The following is a 6,000-nucleotide window of genomic DNA, read 5'->3' as shown; positions in this document are numbered from 1 at the left end:
CTGCCGCCTGTGGCGCTTCCATTGTAGGCGAGCTGCAGCGGTGGGGGTGCGGGTGTCCGGAGCACGCCGCAGACTCGCAGTTCTTCTCGGAGTTTGCGGTTTAACTCCAAAAGTGAGTTTCTGCCGACTCCAAGCAGAAACTCACGGCTGTAGGTGCGTTTCAGGACGTGAACGCATGACAAAGACGTACAAAAACACTGCGACTTACGAGACAAAAAACACGAAAACGCTGTTTCCTCGGGGGAGAGAGAAGCCGCAGCGTGTGCACGCGCCGCCATCTTGGTATAAGGAGCAGGCCACTAATATCCATGTTTCTGCTCAAACTGTCAGAAACAGACTCCATAAGGGTGGTATGAGGGCCCGACATCCACAAGTGGGGCTTGTGCTTATAGCCCAACACCGTGCAGGCTGATTGGCATTTGCCAGAGAACACCAAGATCGCACTGAGCACGTGGGACAGAGTCTGGAGACGCCGTGGAGAACGTTCTGCTGCTGCAACATCCTCCAGCATGACCGGTTTGGCAGTGGGTCAGTAATGGTGTGGGGAGGCATTTCTTTAGAGGGACGCACAGACCACCATGTGCTCACCAGAGGAACCCTGACTGCCAATAGGTACCGGGATGAGATTTTCAGACCCATTGTGAGACCATATGCTGGTACAGTTGGCCCTGGGTTCCTTCTGATGCATGACAGTGCTAGACCTCATGTGGCTGAAGTGTGTCAGCAGTTCCTGCATGATGAAGGCATTGATGCATCATGTCTCGCTCCATCCACCAACGCCACACTGCACCACAGACTGTCCAGGAGTTGATTAACACTTTAATCCAGGTTTGGAAGGAGATTCCTCAGGAGAAAACTTCATCAGGAGCAGCCCAGGCATTGTAGGGAGGTCACACACACACCCACTACTGAGCCTCATTTTAACATGTCTTGAGGAATTTCCACTGAAGATGGATCAGCCTGTCATTTGATTTTTTTATTTTGATTTTGAATATGATTTCAAATCCAGACCTCCATGTGTGACAGGAACGACCTGTAGGGGGTGTATAGTTCCATTATGGCCCTTTTAAATGGAGACACCAGGACTGGGGGGCTAAAGAGTGTTTACATAGGAGACTGTAATGTTCGGCCGCATTTATAACGGACTGCAGTGGGTCCGCGACTCTTGCATAAAGATCATTTGCTAAGGAGACTACACTATCGAGTCAGACTTTACCGCTGGGCAGTGATGACGTAGTGCACAGGTAAAGATGGTTTGTAGAGGAGAAGGTACTCTTAAGCTGGTTTTGCGTTGGACAGCGGCAGTGACGTATTGCGCAGATGAGCGGGGTTGTTATATTACCGGTCCTGCGCAGTTGCATTTGTTTGGCGTGGTGAACGATAGCGGCATAAGTCGGCAGTGCGGCGCGATTCTGCGGTGTAAGTACAAGTCTGGTGTTTAATAGCGCTAGTAAGCTATAAATTGCTAACTGATGGCTGGTGTAATATTTTTACAGACTGAGACCTGTCTGAGCGCCTTAGGATCTAACTCAGTGTGGTGGTAAACGGTGTGTGACTATGCTGGTGTGAGTATACATTTGGTGTCTATTTAGTTTTACTAAAGTTGTATGTGTGTAGTTGACTGATATGCTGGTGTTACATCCTACAGGATGAGAGCTGTAGAGAAGTTGGCTACAGGTGTATGTAAAAGGTGTTGAGAGTTGAGGAGCCCAGTGTTGGCCAACTGTAAGTTTTAGGTTGGTATTTTATGAATTTAGTGATTAATCTGTGTATCTGGCATAAAAGGGAAACATGACAAGGGTATGTAGAGGGCGTTTGTATATGTATAGGAATGTTTAAACGTGTATATTAAGACTTTGTTTTTAAAATATATAACTAAATTGTTTAGTATATGGAATTTAAACAGGCAGTAAGCCAATATTGGTGGGACAATTTAGTGTATTAAGGTAGGTTTTGATTTTAAGCTGGTGTGATTTTTGTATTCTTTTTTTAATTTAGAATTTCTCTCTGTAGAGGAGAGTGGATAATTAACTACTGAAAGCAGACCAGTCCCAGTGAGAACCTCTGAAGGTTCATCTTATAGTGGTTGAAGGTAATAGGATGTTTGTGTGTGTGTGAGTATGCTGGTGTGAGGTGTGTCTGCCTATGTGAAGAAAAAAACAAGGGAGATGTATAAATAAATTAACGCTGGTTTTCATCCCCTTGCTGTAGGCTACCCTGTTGGCACCAGTCGCTGTTTTGTTTTGGTTCTTGGTTTTGTTTATTGTTTTTCTGTTTAATAGAATTCAAGGATTAATTTTTTTTTTTTGTATTATTACTATTATATATTTTTTTTATACACGGTTGATCCTATTATATTGTCCTATACTTCCATGTTTATTGGTGGTAATAATTGGTGCTTGTGACCTGTATACTGTCTGTTTCTTGATCTTAAAGGGCCAGTGTTGCATGATATTCAGTAAAGAGGGCAAATTGTTTTAATTAGATTAAACAATTAAAATACTCATTTTTTTTAATTTTGTTGTTTTTTTTGTTTTGTTTTTTTCTTTTAGGTGCTGTGGTGGGGCATCCTCCAGTGGGGAGCTATTTTGCATTTGTCGTGGTTGTGTGTGGGTAACTAAATTCACGAGTGTTTTTTTTGTTTGCAAGTAGTGCAGTGAGTTATTTCTTTTTTTTTTAAGTAGAAGGACTCCCACTGGAGTGATACGACCACCACAGTGACCTTTATTACATGTCCATATTTATGTTCATAAATAATTTTTTTTATTGTTTATAATAAAGATTGTTATTGATTGCCCTCTACTTGGTTGCCGTTTCTGCTCATTCAGTTGAGACCCCTGTAAGCGGGGAGTGGTGCCCAGATAACTAAGGTGTGCGCAGGTGTTGGGTGGGTTGGTTGTTTTGGGAGTTGGCATTATTATTATAAAGATAATTTTCTTGAATTGGCTCACCCACCACCAGTGTTACACATGCATACCTGTCAAGTCTCCCGTTTTGGCCGGGAAACCGTATTTTACTCCTCTTTCCCGCCGTCCTCCCGTATTAGTATTTTCCCGTAAATTTCCCGTATTATACTAAATAAAAAAATATATAGGCCACAGGCGACAATGCACTGACCGCTGTGTGTCTCTTAACCAATCGTGGTGCCGGTTCAAGGAGAAAGTCCCGCCTTTCAGGAGAAACAGCCAATCAGCTAGCTGGTTTTGCAGAGCGCAGTTTAGTGTGCGGGAAGCCCCGCCCCTCCCCTCGCTGTGAGTTCAGGCAGCTAGTCGGAGCAGCTGTCGTTAAAGCTAATCTGGATATACGGAGATTTTTCTAAAAGAAAGGTAATTAACCATGTAAACTGTGATGAGATTGTTTCTGATAGCTGGTTAAAAAGACTTTTCTCTGAATCAAAACATAAATTAAACCCACTGTGTGTTTAATAAAATACAGCTTGTGACTCAGTTAGCTTAACTTTAGAATTAGCTAGATAGATATTCAGGGTTTGAGAAAAATCTACATCTATCTATATATATCTATCTATCTATATATATATATATATATATATATATATATATATATATATATATATATATATATATATATATATAATGCCCTGCCCTGATGTGCCTGATCAGCCAATAACTATCATTTCCAAACTCTATTAGTTCAGGGCTAGTTTTAGGGTTTGTTAGAATTTGTTTAAATCTCAGGTATTGTGGTAATGTATTATAATGTAATGTAATGTATTATTTAGAAGGGGTAGAAGAGATGGTTGAGCTGGAGAGAGAGAAAATGTGGAGAGGGCTGAACTGAACTGATCAGGAGTGGACTGAACGATAGAAAGAAGTATTAATGAAAGATTATTAATTGTGTAGGCCCCTTAGGACTATTATTTACTTATGGAATATATCTCATCCATGTCCTTTTTATAAATTTGTGCACCCTTCAATTTCAATTTTAAATCTATTAAATAAAAAAAAAATATATATATATATATATATATATATATTTTTTTTTTTCCCTCGTTTGGGCTGTTGGGGCGGCGGAAAAAATCCCTTATTTTTAAGTCCAAAACTTGACAGGTATGCTCCATGGGATAATAATTTTGATGTAATTTGATCATTTTTATGTTATTTTGTTCTCAACGCATTCCACTATGTAATAAATAAAGATTTTCAACTGAAAACTTTATTTTTTGAGCAGTGTATATAAAAAGAGTTAATATTAATAATGCTGAATAGGACTACAGTATATATGTATTTGGCAGAACTGAGCTAATTAACTATATAAGTCTGGCCCTCTAAAACTGTTGAAAAAAGTGGCCCCTTGGGAATTAATTACCCACCCCTAAACTAGTGGACACAGTAAAGCATTCACTAAATGCTATGTAGTATATCTTTTTATCATATTAAAAACTTGTTGTGTAAATCAGAGTGAGCTGGTGATCGAACTTAGTTGCTGATAGGCCAGTTTACTTACTTAGACACATCTGTTCATATGAATCAAAGCCCACCCTATAGTGACAACATTTGTGGAATTACTTTTAATCACAAATGAACATTTTTTGGTACTTCTGTTTATTATTAGTTACATCCAAGTAAAGGTGATTTAACAACCTAAACATGTTACTCCACATTACATTTACTGCTGTTAAAAAAATTATGTGTGCAATGTCTGAATTTTATACATATGACAAAAACAGATGAGTTATCACCTAATGTTTAAAAAAAATATAACATATGTAATTATTATTATTATTATTATTATTATTATTATGTTTTGGCATGTCAATTCTATTGTATATTTGCATATTTACATTTAAGCCGCTCTTGAAAAAAAAACTTTGGGTTCTGTGTTTTTATTTTTAATATTCTGTAAGTAAAGTAATCTGTTATGTAAAGGAATGTAATTTTACATTTCATAGAAATTTTGGGCAGAAGTTAATATAAACATTATATAACCCAAACCCTCCTAGTCTGTTAGTATCATGAGCTTTTACTAAAGGACCAGATATATTCCATCAGTAAATCTATTCCTCAATAAAGTATGCAAAACAATACATAAACAATGGATTTCCTTTAACAATGTTATAATGTAAACAAATTACTTGTTTCTGAATTGTTCTTTTACTTCTTATGAAACACTGAAACAAATTATTAAATTATTAATTATTAAGAAATATTAGTAATTATTAGTCCTAAGGGCCTACACTATTAATACTCTTTTAAAATTACACATATATCCTGTATGCAATGTCTTGCTTCTTTTAACCTGTTCTTTCTTTTGATCAGTTCAGTTCATTTCAGTCCTCTCCACATTTCCTCTCTCTCCGAATCTCCTCTACCCCTCGAAATAATAACTCTAACAGACCCTAACTCTAACCCTGAACTATTAAAATAAGTTCAATTTGCAACATTCACAACTCACTACTTTTGCAAAATTCTCTTTCTCTTTACACTTTTCACAAACTTGTTGCTGTATAGTTGCTCAAAACATACAATTACAGTAAAAAAAATCCATAAAAAACATTTGAATTTGCCTGGAATCCCTCTATTAACCCTGTTTTTGCATATTGTACTGCATATTCCCACTTTTCTGCATATTCTAAAGTTTTCTCTGCTTTAAAGGCATGTAATAAAGTAAGGGGTGGTTTGATGTGTTTAATACTCTGCTGGATATAGATGATTAATTTATGATCCATAGGGAGCTAAGAGATTTGAACAGGTAAACTTAATAAAGAATTGTTTATTAGCTGATCAGCTGGATCTGGTGAAAAACACACAATTATAGGGCAGTATAAAGTATTGTACTGAATTCTGGCTATCCACAACTTCTAGCTAACTAGTTAAGCTAGCTAAAGATTTTGGTAACACTTTCTATGAATCAGGTATCTATAAAGCATTATAAATGCATTCATAAAACTTTATAAACCATTCATAATGCTCTATAACACTTGACATAAGCCTTTCTAACTATACATAAATGTTTATAAACTCAAACATAAAACGTTATAAC

General features: G+C 37.3%; 1 long non-coding RNA gene across 1 annotated transcript; it reads left to right on the top strand.

Moving 5' to 3' along the window:
* The first annotated feature begins 1,153 nt into the window (after window positions 1-1,153).
* On the top strand, window positions 1,154-1,994 carry LOC111194811 (uncharacterized). The gene is made up of 3 exons (XR_007438258.1): window positions 1,154-1,419; window positions 1,497-1,565; window positions 1,649-1,994. It is a non-coding gene; the product is annotated as an uncharacterized LOC111194811 (long non-coding RNA).
* Window positions 1,995-6,000: the final 4,006 nt, after the last annotated feature.

Source organism: Astyanax mexicanus, chromosome 3, assembly GCF_023375975.1.
Source record: "Astyanax mexicanus isolate ESR-SI-001 chromosome 3, AstMex3_surface, whole genome shotgun sequence".
NCBI classification, from domain to species: domain Eukaryota; kingdom Metazoa; phylum Chordata; class Actinopteri; order Characiformes; family Acestrorhamphidae; genus Astyanax; species Astyanax mexicanus.
Note: the sequence above shows the minus strand (reverse complement) of the source record. Positions and strands in the feature narration are given on the sequence as shown.